This window comes from Primulina huaijiensis, chromosome 1, assembly GCF_012295235.1.
Source record: "Primulina huaijiensis isolate GDHJ02 chromosome 1, ASM1229523v2, whole genome shotgun sequence".
Taxonomy (NCBI): domain Eukaryota; kingdom Viridiplantae; phylum Streptophyta; class Magnoliopsida; order Lamiales; family Gesneriaceae; genus Primulina; species Primulina huaijiensis.
Genome location: NC_133306.1, coordinates 7,947,739 through 7,965,541, shown reverse-complemented (window position 1 = coordinate 7,965,541; position 17,803 = coordinate 7,947,739). Strand labels below are relative to the sequence as shown.

General features: G+C 35.6%; 1 non-coding gene across 1 annotated transcript; it reads left to right on the top strand.

Moving 5' to 3' along the window:
* Positions 1-8,576: 8,576 nt before the first annotated feature.
* Positions 8,577-8,683, top strand: LOC140991401 (small nucleolar RNA R71). Its single transcript, XR_012177883.1, has one exon. It is a non-coding gene; the product is annotated as a small nucleolar RNA R71 (small nucleolar RNA).
* Positions 8,684-17,803: the final 9,120 nt, after the last annotated feature.

The following is a 17,803-nucleotide window of genomic DNA, read 5'->3' as shown; positions in this document are numbered from 1 at the left end:
CAAAGGTAGGAGTCACGCACAGAACTTGTGTCTCGATTCCAAGAGGGTTTGAGCAAGCTAGGTTCTAGTTCTATGGGCTGAACTTGCTCAGTAGGGTGCCTAGGTGGGTTGGATTGGGTTTGGCTCGAGGTGGCTCGACCATGGCTCGAGTAAATTGGGAGATGGCTCGGGTTGTTCACTTAAGGGTCACTTTCGAGATTTAATGAACTAAAATTGGAACCATAGGTCCACGGGTGTGGTTCATGGCTCACCAGGGTAGATTAGGTATTAAAAAGGTTATATTTAAAATTTGGTAAGAAAATAATGAGTTTTGAATTTATTCGGGATTTAATCGCCTCACGAAACGTTAATTAAATAATTAATTGAAACACCTAGATTTAAGCGGAATAAAATTATAAAAAATTAGACTTAAGCTTAAATAATTATTTGGGATAAGCCCATGTCATTAAAAGCAAGAAAAAGATAAAAACGAGACTTTTTACGTCTAGAAGCAAAACAGTAATTTTACACTTAAGAAATACGTAAAAGCTTGGCAGCGTCCCGAAGGATCATAACGCTTGTGAAATGATATTTTATGATTTAAAATGAGGATTTTTATGGAAATATGATATTTTATGATTTATGGTAACGCTGTGTAATTTATATCGTTTAAAATGCTATTTTTGGAAAGCTATGATATTTTATGATTTTAAAAGAAAAAAAATTTTGAATGATGTGAATTGACTGTGACAAAAGAAATAATATATGATAAGTGATTTTGTGGGGATGTCGTGAGGGATAAGTCCCTAGTGGGAGCCCATTTATGGGACAAGGTCCCAGAGGGACCCCGTCTATGAGAGAAGGCCCCCGAATGATCACGACGATCGTATTTCCACGGTGGAGCCTAGTGCCCACCCCTATGGACCATATGGATGCTAAGACTGCAGTCGACTAAAGGATAAATGCTAGTCACTTTCAAGGATCAAACTTCACCTAAAATGAGAAAGGATTGAATGCTTTACGATTAAAATGATTTATGATATATGATTTATGCTTAAAAATTTTTAAATGATTTATTTATGCTTAAATGAATTTTAAGTTTATTTATGCTCAAAAGTTATTTTAAATAAAAGTATGATTTTTAATGCATGTGATTGTATATGTATTATTTGTTATCGATGTTTAGAACGTGCTGAGTCATTAGAATCACTAGGTTTGTATGATGCAGGATTTGATGATTTATGAGAGACACTGACGATTGAGTGGATCAAGTGCAGCAGTACACTCTCGAGGGCCTTTATGTTTCCGCACTAGATTGTTAGATAAAATATTTAAGGATGTATTGTTAATGATTTATTAGAGATATTTTTATGCTTTAATTTTACGTTAGTTGATGATTTAGGGATATTTTATGTACTCGAGATTAAAATGTTAAATTATTATGATTTATGAAAATTTTAAGTAGTTTATTTATTAATTTTCGAGTTTATTAGTTTAAAAAAAAGTCGAGGTCGTTTGAGTATGAGCTAAAATTGGGTAGCTGATGAGGGATTTTGAAGGAATACGAAGGAGGGTTAATTGTATGTCTTTGACACACTCCATTCGATTTATTAGGCTCAAAATGAGATACTAAAGATACAAATGATGCATTGGGTATTCTTGAAAATCTCAAACGGTCCAAAGATCGCCTAAATCATTTTTAAGTTATTCTCCTCCGTATTTTATCATCGAAAGATAATCAGACAAGTTCTAGATTGTTTCTTTTCTTTTCTTTTCTTTTTTTTCAATTTTTATGAGCTCACCTCTTGCCAATTAACAATTAATTCATATAAGCATGACCTAAAGTGCATAGATGATGTCTCAAAATACGATACAAAACTAGTCTTTGCTCAAATCCTTCAGCTACAACTACAGTTTATCTCAATCAATTTTAGGTGTGATTCAATATCTTGAGTGATCAAAAATCTAGAGAGTCAATTAGTGTGTCATGTAATCACAAGTGTAGTTTCTCAAAGAATAACAAGGAAAAAAAATTTCATGCTCGAGGATTAAACATTGAAGCGCATGCTAAGTGTTGTGAAGTGAAACAAACAACAAATCCCTCCAGGCTTTAGATTTACACTATCCTCAGTGCCATTCCATTCAAAAATAAAATAAAAGTTAGATGCAGAATAGTAAGAAAACACTTCCATGTCAATGTCGCCTTAAGATCCATGGAGTGCTTTATGGGTATGGTAGAATCCCTCTATGATTGTAAATTTCTTTTTCAACAGTTTAAGCTTTCCAGGATCTGAATCATCTTGCTTCATTCCAATGTTCCCTACACACACCAAAATCACATAGGATTAACCTAATAGACTGAAAAAATAAAAATAGAAAGTGAAATGACAAGAAATAAAATAAATCACCGGGTTGCCTCCCAGCAAGTGCTAAATTTATTGTCTATAGCTAGACAACTCCCTTTATAAATTAGGTCGGATCATGCAAAGGAGTACTTGGGTCCTCTTGCTCCACAATTCCTTCATAAAAAAATTTCAATCGATGTCCAATCACCTTAAAGGGATTTCCATAATCTTCATGGATTTCTACAACACCAAATGGAAAAACTTCAGTAACTATAAAAGGCCCAGACCATTTGGAACGAAGTTTACCTGGCATGAGTTCAAACGAGAGTTATAAAGAAGCACTTTTTGTCCATACTCAAATTCCCTGTGCACAATCCTTGTATCATGCCACTTCTTTGTCTTTTCCTTGTAGATTTTTGCATTCTCATATGCATCAAGACGAAATTCCTCTAGCTCATTGAGTTGTAGAAGACGCTGATCACCTGTAGCTTGCACATCAAAGTTAAAAAATTTAGTAGCTCATAATGCCCTATGCTCTAGTTTAATAGGAAGGTGTGTTGGAACTTTTCAAGTTCGCAATCTTGATTTTGATGTTAACAAAACTTATTAATTTGTGTTACTAATAATCTACCTTATTGTGTAGAAGCTAGGATCAGTCACGAGCTGTTTACATCGCAAACTGAAGACCTAACTGATCGCACAAACTGAATCAGTCTAACTGTTACATCAATTGAGCAGTCCAGCTGATTGTTTAGTTGATAGGTGGTTCAGCAGGAGAACCTCAGAAGCCTGGACAGCAGAAAGAGTGTTCAACTGATGAAGAAACCCAGCTGATCAATTCAACTGAACGAGAGTGAAATCAGTTCAACTGACGAGTCAACTGATTTCACCAGCCCAACTGAAGACCAGTTCAACTGACAAGTCCGAAGCATCAGTCAGAATCTTTCAGTTGAAGATGAAGACAAACTCTTTCAGTGGATTCCAGCTGTGCGTGAAGGTACAAAGCCATTGTCCAATCAAAGGACAATAATGGACGTTGCATCAGAACATTAAAGACACAACGTTTCAGAAGGGCAGTCGAAAAGTCGAGACACAAAGTCAAAGAAACGAATTCAAGATGCAACGGATACAATAATTGAGTCTCACTGTTCGATTAGTTTTCCCGCCTATATAAAGAGAAGATCAGTGAAGATTCAAAACAATACAGAGAGTGATAACAAGCTTAAACGCAAACAATAGAGAAAAGAAAGGGCACGCACATTGAAAATCAGCTTTCAGAAACAATCAGCCCAGAGGGACACTTCAACGTGTTATCAGCTTAGTATAGAAGCCTATATCCCTCAGTGTGTGAGAACATCCTTGTTCAGTTCTCACACACAAACACTCTCAACCACTCAAATATCATCTTGCACAAAGACGTTAAACTTGTGTATGTAGTCTTTGACACATAGATGTTAAAGAAGTGTTGGCTGGAAGGTGCTGCCTTCGGTCATAGCTATGATTTCAGTTTAGGAAGTAGTGTAAGTCCTAGCTGAGTGGGTTTGTACAAAATGTTGTATAAATAAAAGTCTTCTAGTAGATTATACCCGTTAAAGGAAGAAGGGGAGACGTAAGAGCAGTTGAAGTCTCCGAACATCCATAAACATATCTTGTGTATTTAACTGATTAACTGCTGTTTTTAAATTGTTTTGATTAGTTAGAGTATCCGTCAGTTCAGTTGTCACCATAACTGAACTGAAGAATGCAAAAACTAATCTAGCCTTTTTCAGTTATTCAGTTTATATAAGTTACAATGTTTTCTAATAACAGTCTTCTTCACGAAGGATTACTTCGAGTTTCTTCCGCTTGGTTCTAAACCAAACTCGATTTAATTCATCGGTGTTAATATTCTTAGAACACGAGCTATTGCAGCTCATTGGAGAATATAGTGTTCGAAATTCCTTCGAAAGCATTAGCACACTCGATCCTTCAAGGTGACAAGCTTTTTGATAGACCAAACAAAAATGGGAAGTTCCTATAGGGGTTTTGAATGCTGTTCTATCTACCCACAATGCATCATCCAATTTACTAACCCATTCCTTCCTCGAAGATCCAACGGTCTTCTCAAGAATTTTCTTAATCGCCATATTTGACACTTCTACTTGACCACTAGTTGGAGGATGATAAGGTGTTGCTACCTTGTGCGTGACCCCATATTTAGCCAAAAGAGATTCAAAATGACGATTACAAAAGTGTGTTCCTCCGTCGCTAATAATGGCTCTAGGTGTGCTAAATCTTGCAAAATATTTTTATTTAAAAATTGGATCACAACCTTAGAGTCATTGGTTCTACAAGCACTTGCTTCCACCCACTTGGATACGTAATCCACATCCACCAAAATATATTTATTTCCTAATGAATCTGGAAAAGGCTCCATGAAGTCAATTCCCACACATCAAAAAATTCACTGACTAAAATATTATTCAATAAAATCTCGTGTCTCCTTGAAATATTACCAATACGTTGGCATTCATTGCAAATCAAAACATAAGTGTCTGCATCCTTGAACAGTGTAGGCCAGTAGAATCCAGCTTGAAGGATTTTTTTAGCTGTTTTACTTGTCCCAAAATGTCCTCTAGTTGGACCACTATGACAATGAGCAAGTATAGAACTTACCTATTCCGTTAGAATACACCTACGAATAATGCCATCTGTACAGATTCTAAACAAAAGAGGATCTTCCCAAAGATAATATTTTAAATCCGAAAAAAACTTCTTTTTCTGCTGATATGTAAGATGAGAAGGAATAAATTTGCATGACAAGTAATTCACAAAATCAGCATAACATGGTAAATTAGAGATAGCATAAAGTTTCTCGTCAGGAAATTCATCTCTAATTACGTACTTACCTTCCTCGGGCTTTTCCAATCTTGATAGATGATCAACAACTTGGTTTTCAGTCCCCTTGCGATCCATGATATCTATGTCAAATTATTGCAGTAGAAGGATCCATCTTATCAATCTTGGCTTGACCTCCTTCTTGTTTAAGAGATTCTTCAAAGTTGAATGATCCGTGTGGACTATCACTTTACTCCCTACAAGATATGAACGAAACTTGTCCAAAGCAAACACAAAAGCCACCAACTTTTTTATGTAGTAGAGTAGTTCAATTGAGCTCCTGAAAATGTCATGCTTGCATAGTAGATTACATGCAAGAATTTGTCTCTCTTTTGCCTCGAAACAGCCCCTAAAGCAATATCACTTGCGTCACAAATGAGTTCAGAAGGTAGATTCCAATCTAGTGCGACAATGATCGGGATTGTGGTCAACTTTTGCTTTAATACCTGCAAAGCTTGTAAAAAATCCTCAGAAAAAACAAAAGGAACATCTTTCATTAGCAGATTAGTTAAAGGCTTAGCAATACTCGAGAAATCCTTGATAAATCGCCTATAAAAACCTGCATGCCCAATAAAACTACGAATTACCTTGACATTAGTAGGGGAAGGAAGCTTTTCTATTATATCTACTTTAGCTCTATCCACTTCAATCCCTTTTTCAGAAATTTTGTGACCAAGGACAATTCCTTCCCTTACCATGAAATGACATTTCTCCCAATTAAGTACAAGATTCGTTTCTTCACATCTCTTTAGCACTTTTGACAAATTAACCAAACAAGAGTCAAAGGAAGAACCAAAAACAGAAAATTCATCCATGAAGACTTCAATATACTTTTCAACCATATCATGAAAAATCGTCATCATACAACGTTGAAAAGTAGCATGAGCATTACACAAACCAAACGACATTCTTTTATAAGAAAAAGTACCATAGGGAAAAGTAAAAGTTGTCTTATCTTGATATTCGAGATCTATGGGGATTTGCATATATCTAGAATAACCATCTAGAAAAGAATAAAAAGCATGAATTGCCAAACTAATCTAATATTTGATCAACAAAAGGTAATGGGAAATGATCCTTTCTTGTGGCATCATTCAATTTGCGATAATCAATACAAACACGCCACCAGTCACAGGTTCTAGTAGGGATTAACTCGTTATTTTCATTTTCAACAATAGTGATTCTCCCTTTCTTAGGAATAACATGCACAGGACTTACCCACTTGCTATCGGATATAGGAAAGATCATACCTGCATCAAGGAGTTTGATTACTTTTTTTTTGACGATATCTTGCATAGCTGGATTTAGTCTACTTTGGGATTGAGTAGCGGGGGAATACTCCTTCTCCATTAAAATTTTGTGCATGCACATGGATGGACTAACCCCCTTGATGTCAGCTATGCTCCATCGAATGGCACATATTTGATCCTTCAGCACTCTCAAGAGCTTATCTTCCTCGTCACCTGTCAAGGAAGAAGAAACAATTACTGGCAGTTTATCTTTTTCCTTCAAAAATAAATATTTTAAATGAGGAGGAAGTGGTTTGAGTTCGAGGAATGGGGGTTCTTCTATGGAAGGTTTAAGTGATTTTGGAATATGTCCAAGCTCCCCAATCTTCGAATTTACCGATCTTGACAGAGGCTTTGATCCCTCCAAGTAGTTCATACATTCCTTCACCTCTTCTTTGTTTGATTCCGTGGACTTTGGGTTCAACAAAAGCATCTCTAGTAGGTCATAGATAAAACTGTCCTGCACACTACACTTAACAATATCATCAATAGCATCTATTCTATAACAATCAGAAGATACAACAGGATATTTCATACTGTGAAAAACATTAAAAGTTACCTTCTCATCGTTCAACCTCAAAACTAACTCACCTTTTTTCACATCTATGAGAGGTTTTCCAGTAGCTAAGAAAGGACGACCTAAAATTAGGGGGATTCTCACGATCATCCTCCATGTCTTGCACAACAAAGTCAACTGGAAATATAAATTCATCAACTTTAACCAAAACATCCTCTATAACCCCTCTAGGATATTTAATAGACCTATCAGCAAGTTGAAGTGAAATAGTGGTTGGTTTAACTTCTCCAATCCCCAATTTATCAAAACAAGAATAAGGCTTAAGATTTATGCTAGCACCGAGATCACACAATGCCTTGTTAAAATTAGAATTTCCTATAGCGCAAGTAATGGAGAAACTACCTAGATCCTTAAGCTTTGGAGGTAATTTAATTTTTAGAATAGCTGAACACTCCTCAGAAAGCTTAACAGTTTCAAAATCAACAAGTTTCATCTTTCAAGTCAAAATATCTTTCAAGAATTTAACATAAGAAGACATTTGAGCCAAAGCCTCTGCAAAAAGAATATTTATGTGCAATTTCTTAAAATCTTCAAGAAATTAATTTTGTAAATTGATGATCCAATTGTAGTTGCCTTGCTCTTTGAGGAAAAAGAAGTGTATTAATATCAATATTATCATTATAATCAAACTCTTTACCTTTCTTACCTTTCTTCCGTGTAGGGGTAGTGTGAGTGTTATGTTCCTTAGCATCTTCTGTCTTTGATTTCACTCCTCCATCATTCTTTTCCTCCACATCTGTAGAATTCTGCTTCTCTGGTTCCTCCTCCTCGGTCTTGATCAATGTACTCACTGCATTCACTCCTTTCGGATTTTTCTCAGTATCACTTGGTAGTGTTCTAAGGGGTCGATTTGCTAACTGATTGGCTATTTGACCCATTTGAGCTTCCAACCTTTTCAAGATAGTATCATGATTTTGCAGCCTCATCTCCATCCCCGCAACATGTTTCATCATAAAATCCTCATATATTGGTCTTATTTCCTTGCTTGAATCCTGGGGGTGCTGCTGGTACCAATAATCCTTGTTTTCTTACTTGTTGATGAATGGACAGTGGAGGAATATGTGTTGGATTAAGAAAATTCTCAGTATTCTTCCAAGATAAATTAGGGTGATTCTTCCATCCTGGATGTACGTGGAACTGTATGGATTGGATTGCTGTCTCCATGGATTCCCCATGAAATTCATTGCTTCTTCATCAAAATTAGGTTGTTCCTATATGACTATTCCTTGGACTTGATTTGCTTGATTCGGTTGCAGCTGAGAAAATTTATAGGCCAATCCATAAATCTTAGCAGTAAGTGTATTCAACACATCCATTTCAAGAACTACAACCTTCTTTTCTCGTTTAATGTCCGGCCAACCCGCACTATTTTCGGTCATATTTGAAATTATTTCCAAGGCAACTCGGGGAGTCTTCCTATATAAACTACAATTGGCTGCCACATCTAGCATGGAACGCACGGAAGGATCAACTCCGTTATATAAAATCTGAACTTGCTCAGATAAAGAGAAACCATGTTGAGGACACCTCCTCAACATCTTCCTAAATCTTTCCCAAGCTGTATGTAGTGTCTCCCCATATTTCTGGCGAAAAGATGAAATATCCATACTCAGTTGTGCTAGCTTGGTGGGCAGAAAATATTGATTTATGAACATTTCCACCATACCATTCCATGTAGTCATAGAGCCAGCTGGTAAATCTCTAAGCCATTCGGCTGCTTCACCATGCAAAGAGAAATGGAATAGTCTCAATCTTATGGTATCATTGTTTACTCCATTAAATATGATTGTGTCACAGATAGATAAAAATCCTTCCAGATGCGCATTAGGATCCTCAATCTGCGATCCTCCAAATCTCACTTGATATTGTATCATTTGAATGATGGATGGCTTCAACTCAAAATTGTTTGCTTCTATAGTAGGACGAGTGATACTCGAACCATAATCTCCAGTAGTTTGTCTAGTGAGATCATAGACAGTGCGATCATCCTCCTCGTTGGCCATTGCTTCCATCCCTGCTGTTTAAACCTTGTCCTCTGGTTTGAATTCTTCTTCCACGTCAGAGTATGAGGATTGCTCCCATTGTGCTCTACATCTACGTCGAAAAGTGTTCTCAATCTCTGGATCAAAAGGCTCTAATTCTATATCTCAACTAGCACTGCTCATGCACAACTAGATAAATCCTGAAAATAAATAATTAAACAAACTTTAAACGTACAAATATGCGTAAAATCAGCAAAATTAAATAAAAACCTAATCTCAAGAAAATAATAAATCCTAATATTAAAAAATTCGATCCCCAGTAACAGCGCCAAAAACTTGACCGACGATTTCGGTTGGAAATAATTCTAGCAAGCGAACTAGGTCAAGTAATAGTAATTAGATTGTAAGGTCCAAAAATAAAACGACATAATCCAACTGCATGTGAATCTAGGGAAAATAGATAATAGCTAATTAAATGATTTTTATTGCTTAAATTGATTATGTTTGATATTTTTGTATGGTTTTAAAGTAGTTTTCTTGAATGCATAACACTGTATTTTTAAAAAGGTTATTCGAGATGCGATCGAGGAACGGAGACCGAGAGCTGAAAGATAGAAAATATTTTTATTAAATAATTATTTTTAATTATTTAAAATAAGGTTGATGCTTTATGATATTTTTGAAAATAAAGAGTTTTGAGGTGATTTTATACGCCGAGACGTAATTTTAACGGTATTCGATTTTCGACGAAAATATGAATTTTTTGACAACTCGGCTAATAATTTCACGAACTTCCCTAAACAAAATATTTTAAATATGCACTAATGGGCTTAATGAGCCTATTATACTAGACTAATGGGCTCTAGCTTGCACACTAGTATAATTAGCAAAATAAAAGCCTAAAACCCCTAAAACTAAACACAATACACACGCCCATCCCCTCAAAAACACAACGACTCTCTCCCACCAGCAACCACACACGCACACACACAACTTTGAAGAGGAAATAGCCACGATTTTGAAGGAAAAACATCCTAGGGTCTTCTACGTCGCCGTTCTTCCAATCGCCAAAACGTTTTCGGGCGTAATATACGCAAAGACACGCCATAATTCTTTTTTTTTTTCTCATCTATCACACCCTAATATGTGTTTAATTATTTTTTGCATGAAAAAAATGATTGCTTTATGGAAATTTTCGTTTTTATGCATAGACACATGAATAAGGTATGTTTTATGTTCCAAAAACATGATATATTATTGCATGAAAGGGCTTTCATGTTAAAAGATCATAGAGGGACGCTTTTACTCGAGCTTAAGGGCCAAGAAAAGCACACACTACGGCTGCACAAGTGAGGAACGAGGCTTGAGAGAATTATTGCTGTTAACGTTCACAAGGGTTCGGCTTTGATGGAATTAGGAAGGGAGGCTGCGCGGGACTCTTTCAGGGTGAATGGCTGGGCTCGTGAGGATCTTGGTCTCGTGCCAAGAAGGTCCACGTGAAGCTGAAAGGGCTGGATGAGAGGCGCGCATGGCTAGAACTCTTCCTAGCCGCGGCTGCGTGTAGGAGACGAAGCTGGCACTTGTATGTGCATGGGCCATGGGGGCTGGGTCAAGGGGACTCAAAAAGGGTTATTCATGGTCTTAGAAGGGAAGGGCTCGATGGTGGTTTGAGTAGAGAGGAGTCCGAGACAAGGGAAGAGTCCGAGGGTTGTAGGGCATCTCGGCCGCAGAACTTGTCTTGTGCAGGTGGCTTGGCGCGGGCTAGGGTTGAGTCCTATGGGTCCAGTAGGGTCCATAGAGGGTCTGGGAAGAGTTTGGCTCAGGGTGGCTCGAGCATGGCTCGAAGAAATTGCATGATGGCTCGAGCGTACCTTGTTATGGTTTTAAATGGCTAAAGGGTTTGAACATGGTTCACGGGGGTCGAATCATGGTTCACGAGGGTAATTTTAATATAAAAAGTCTATTTTTAAAATTTGAGAATTTTATAATAAAGTTTGAAATTAATTCGGGATTAAAACGCACTACGAATTAATAATTACAAAATAAAAAGAAAGCCTTGATTTTAAGCTAAATAAAAATGTCAGAAAATTATTTTAAGCTTAAATAATTATTTGGGACGGTCTATTGTCAACGAAAGTAAGAAAAAGTCAAAATCGAGAAATTTTACGTCTAGGGGTAAAACAGTCATTTTACATCTGAAAAATAATAAATGTCATGACAGTGCCCTGAATGTTGTAATATATGATAAAATGATTATTTTAAATGTTTAAAAAAATTTATGATAAAATGTTGAAGCTAAAAGATATGTTGCATACTTGGTTTTAAAAGGAAAATTATAATATAATGTTTTTATAAGTGATGAAAATACGAAACGTTGGAGGAGGTCAAGTAATTGTGAATATTATAATGTTATGATGATATGAATGAGGATATCGTGAGGGAGAAGACTCCAGAGAGAGCCCGACGATCGTATTTCCATATGATGATGATGATCGACCAAAGCTCAGTTGACGGGTGAGAGTGTCGTTGATGTCCCCGCTGCCCAGTATTGTGGTTATATGTAGATGGATCCATCGACCTTATGATTAAACGAAAGTCACAATTAACGATCCGAATTCAATAAAAAGAAAAATGTTTATGATGAAAGGAATTATGATATGTTATGAATGATGAAAAGAAAAATGTTTATGTTTATGTTCAGGAAAAGTTATTCTAAGTAAAAGTATTTTCACTGTTGCGTGCGATTGTATATGTATTACTTGTTATAAAGATTATGGTTTGCTGAGTCTTTAGACTCACTAGGTGTGATGGATGAAGATGATCATGATATTAATGTTGATGGAGGTTTTGATGGTTGTTCTTGCTGGACTGAAGGTGCACACAGCCCGAGGACCAGCGTTAGATTTTCCGCACTATGATTATGATTTATGATTTAAAGTTTATGTTAAAGATTTTTACGACTTTTATTATGCTTTTGAGTGGTTTTTGAGATGTTGTTAGAGTTAGTTTTATTTCGAAATATTGCTAAGTTTAGGATTGGTAAAAAGCTTGATGATTTTATGTTTTAAACTCTTTCTTTCGAATTTTCAAATATAGTTGGTTGTTTATTTTTAAAATGGTTTCAAAAATATTTTAAGTATGTGTGTATATGTATTCGGCCGATCACTTAGAAAAAAAATTAGTAATTTTTAAGTAAAACGAGTAGTGGACATTTCAGTTGTTATCAAAGCAATGTTCTTGCAAAGGGTAGTGCCACCGCAGTTCCAGGAAGTTCAGTCATGAAGCCTCAAATTTGTAAGATTAAATGCTTTATATCATTTTATGCTTAGTACCACCATGATAGCAATGTTTATATGTTTAAGATGCATATTATTACAATTTGATGATATTCATGTTTAAAGCTTAAGGATAAATGAAATTTAGATGCTGCATAATTAGAAAACTTAGATTTAAATGCATGTTGATTACTTTTAGAACTTGAAAAACGTTCAGATATAATGCTTCCTAGACGTGCACCTATTACTGATGGGCAAGCTGAGAATGCTAAGGACCGTCAAGAGAATGCACCCCCACCTCCTAATTGGGATGCTGCTATCAGCGCACTTGAGGTCATGGCATGCTTTTTTGAGCAGCATTTTCAGCATGCTCCTAGATCACATCATGACATTTATGATAGTTTCGGAGGCTCAGTCCGAGGGAGTTTTCTGGCATTACTGACCCTTTTACTGCTGATGGTTGGATTCGATCTCTCGAGATTCACTTCCATTATTTGAATATGGGAGACACTGACAGAGTTAGGTGTACCACTTGCATGTTTAGAGATGATGCTTCCCTTTGGTGGGAAGGTGTGGAGCATGGGATTGTCTTGGCTACACTTACATGGGTTTGCTTCAAGGAAATTTTCTATGAGAAGTACTTCACTGCTGATGTTCGAGGGCGACTGAAGAGGGAGTTTATGAGTCTCCATTAGGGGGACGCGACTGTGGCTGAGTTTGTGAGGAATTTTGAGAGGGGCTGTCACTTTGCGCTCCTCAATGCTAGAGACGCTGCTGAGAAGATGAGGCACTTTATGGATGACCTTCAACCTATCATCCGCCGGGATGTGATGATGATGCGATCGGTGGACTACGCTGCTGCCACTACTTATGCATTTCAAGCCGAACAAGCATTGAAAGATATTGATTTTGAAGTGCAGCGTAAAAGGCAGCAACACCAGCAGAGCTCACAGATGAATAAGAAGCCATATATGGGATCTCCTAGACCTCAAGGGCCGCAAAAGCCCCAAGGTCAAGTCAAGAACCTAGGACCACCAAAGCCACTACAACCTGAAGCATCAAAACCTGCTGAAAGGCCCCTATGCAAGGAGTGCAATCGCCCACATCTTGGCAAGTGCATATGGGGGACATACAAATGCTTTATATGCAAGGAGGAAGGGCGTAAGGCTGTTGGTTGCCCGAAGAAGAGAGCACCTACAATGGGAAGAGAGCTTATGTTATGCATGCCGAGGAGGCTGAAGAGGAGCCAGACACGACCCTTATCACCGGTAACCTAGTTATTTAACGTTTATTATATTGCCTTTATTGCATGAAATGTTAAATTGATTTTTAGAATTGATTTGGGATTAAGGATAACCTAATGAAAATTAGGTTGCATGCTCTACCTTAGTTGGAATTAAGAGAGAAATTGGAAACTATAGAATTGGACTTGAATTTTTAGCTTTAATTATGCAAAGAAGGTAATTATTTCCAAATGAAAGTTTTAGGGCTTAAATTGAGGAATATTAAAAACCAAGGGCATGATTAAGAATTTTAGAAAATTTGGAGGGACTAAATTACAAATAACCGAAATTTAAGGGGCTAAATTGTAATAATCAAAATCAAGGACTAATATGCAATTTCCAAAACTTTTGGGGCAAAAAATGCAAATTTTTGAAAATATAATGACCGAAAATGCAATTTCAAAAAACTTAGGGGCTAAATTGTGATTTATGAAAAGTTTAAGGACCAATTGTAATTTTTGAAACCTAAGGGGCAAAATGGTAATTTCTTAAAAATGTAAGGACAAAAGTGCAAATTTCGGGAGTTTAGAAACCTAAGGGGCAAAATGGTAATTTCAAGGGACCAAAAGCAAATATTTGAAAATTTAAACGCTCAAAATTGCAATATTCGAAAATTCTGGGGGATTAAATGCAAATTTCGAAGAATTGAAGGGTCAAAATGCAATTAATCGGAAATTATAGGGGAAAATTGTGAATTTTCCTAGGAACAATAGGATCCAATCACTCATCTTCATAAATTTTGGGTAATTAATGATACAAGTTCCTTAATCTTCAACACAAATAAATCTAAAAATGTTTTCGACGTCGGGAGGATATTCATTCTAGGTGTAGCTACCTTTGCATTGCTGGACTCGGGAGCTACACACTTTCATATCTGAAACTTTCGTCAAGCGACTAAATATTACACCTGAGGATATGAGATTAGGTTTCAAAGTTTCTATTCCTTCCGGTGACCAAATGATCATGTCTAGTATTGTAAAAAATCTAGAGCTTCGTTTTTATAAAGATGTGGTTCAGGTAGATCTTATCGTACTTCCTATGCTTGAATTTGACATAATACTTGGTATGGATTGGTTATCAGCGAATGGAGCTTCGAAATATTTTCGACAGAGATCAGTGTCTATTCGACCACCTAGTGGGAAATCTTTTGCCTTTGAGGCGGCGAGAAACAAGCAAATGCCGCACATTATCTCTTGTCTGTGTGCGAGGAAACTTATGAGACGAGGATGCCAAGATTTTCTAGCATGTGTCACCACAGCACATGCTCCTATCAATCAGAAGCTAGAGGTTGTTGATATCGTCAGAGACTTTCCTAGTGTCTTTCCCGAGGACGTTTCTGACATTCCACCTGACCGTGAGGTGGAATTTTCTACTGAGTTGATGTCGGGCACTGTACCCATTTCTAAAGCACCTTACGTCTAGCACCTGCCGAAATGAAAGAACTAAAAGATCAAATTCAAGAATTGCTAGAGAATGGTTTCATTCGCCCTAGTTGTTCTCCGTGGGACGCACCGATATTGTTTGTGAAAAAGATGGATGGTACTATGTGACTCTGTATTGATTATCGAGAGCTGAATAGTGTCACTATCAAGAATAAATATTCTTTACCAAGAATTGAAGAATTATTTGATCAGTTGCAAGAAGTATCGGCATTCTCAAAGATAGATCTTCGTTCTGGATACCATCAGTTGAAAGTAAAAGAGTTCGATGTTCATAAGACTTGTTTTAGGACTCGTTATGGGCACTATGAGTTTATGGTCATGCCATTTGGGTTGATCAATGCGCCAGCGATCTTCATGGATCTCATGAATCGCGTATTTCAGCCGTATCTGGACCAGTTTGTTATAGTTTTCATCGATGATATTTTGATCTATTCGAAGAGTGAAGAGAAGCATAGTCGGCATTTGAGGACAGCACTGCAAGTACTGCAAGATAGGAAATTATTTGCAAAATTCAGCAAGTGTGAGTTTTGGATTGATAGAGTGGCATTCTTAGGCCACATCATTTCTAGTAATGCAGTGGAGGTTGATCCGAGTAAGGTTGAGGCAGTGAAAGAATGGCCAGTACCGAAGAGTGTAACCGAGATCCGAAGTTTCTTAGGACTAGCTGGCTATTACAGAAAGTTTATCCAGGGATTCTCATCTATGGCGGTACCCATGACCTNAATTTGGAAAATGAAAAATATATTGGAACTTAGAACTTTTATACACACTCACACTATATTTTAAAATGAGATAGAATGATTCTCAAGCTAGTCCAAGGCCTCTATTTATAGGCCAAATGAGAGAAAGGGTCAAAAATTTTATTAATGTCATGTCGTTGTAATAGTAGTGTTTGTCTCCACCAACTTCAATTCCATGTTCCTTCTTTCAATGCTTTGTTTTATGACTTTAATCACCGAATTTGACTCTGCTCAAAACAGCAAATATGTGGGAAATTGTCTGTAGATGAATTTGGCCACTTGTTTCACCTCATTTGGTTAAATATTGAAATAGTTAAGATTTTTTTACTATATGCTAGTCATGTTGAAAATTAATTTGTCCTCCTTTTGATATTTTCACAATTTGATCATCTTTAAACTTTTTAGGCAATCATGTATTCTGCAAAGTTGTAGATAATTTCTCAAGGATTCCAAACATGTTTGAATCACTTCCATTTGAATTTTCTAGCTTGAGTTATCATTATTTTACCAACAGATAAAAAACCTGAAAATAAAACATATTTAGTAAGACATTTAAATATAAACACACAATACTAAAATAACCTAATTTTATAATTTTAATGAAATTTAAATTTTAAAATATAGGCTTTAACATATAATAAGTTATTAATTTTAAATTTCATCACACCCCCACACTATCTTATTACTAGTCCCTTAGTAATAAAATTTATCNGACATAATAGATTTAGCTTTCCATTAACTTACTTTTGATCAACACCAAAAACATCAGTCATAATTTGGAAAATGAAAAATATATTGGAACTTAGAACTTTTATACACGCTCACACTATATTTTAAAATGAGATAGAATGATTCTCAAGCTAGTCCAAGGCCTCTATTTATAGGCCAAATGAGAGAAAGGGTCAAAAATTTTATTAATGTCATGTCGTTGTAATAGTAGTGTTTGTCTCCACCAACTTCAATTCCATGTTCCTTCTTTCAATGCTTTGTTTTATGACTTTAATCACCGAATTTGACTCTGCTCAAAACAGCAAATATGTGGGAAATTGTCTGTAGATGAATTTGGCCACTTGTTTCACCTCATTTGGTTAAATATTGAAATAGTTAAGATTTTTTTACTATATGCTAGTCATGTTGAAAATTAATTTGTCCTCCTTTTGATATTTTCACAATTTGATCATCTTCAAACNTATATTTTTTAATTTCTAAATTTTTTTATGATAATATAATCAAAAAGATAATTCACACCACCCACCATAACATGTATAATATCGAGAATTTTTTTGTAAAAGCCTCAACTCTATATTCTTTCAGGTCAAAATATTTAATGGATATCTGATTTACACTCATGGAGTTGAAATGAATATTAACTTTCATTGAAAAAGGCTAATTATTAAAGCAGACAATTAAATAAACTAATATTGAAAACAAAATAGGAAAATTTACAAATAATAAAATCTTTTTTTTTCTTTTTTTTATTAACGTGACTGCAAAGTTTTACAATGATATAATTTTTTATTTTTTTTATCCAAACATTCTACCATAAATGTCTATATATATAAACATTTATATAACGGATACATTCGACTACCTTTGAAACTTATCCAACACAAAAAATCTTTTTTTTATAACATATTGATTGATGGATTTTTTTTAGAACACATTTATAGTACATCAATCAAATATAGAAAAAAAAACAATTACAATGAACAAAGAACTTTGCAGTCCGTTATTAATCTTCTATTTTTTTATATAATTAATATATATTTTTTTATTGGGGAGTTATATTCTTGTAATTAACCATTTTTTAATAATCAATAAAAGTTTATTAATTGTTTTCTCATTTCTTACCACTTACTCACAAAAGATGTGTGAGTATATATTATACTTTTACAAAAAGAATTCTTTCAATTATACATGTTAACAACCATACAAACCATATCTTTTAACTATATTATCATAAAAAGTTTAGAAATTATTTTATTTGAAAACACACACAATTATATATACAAAT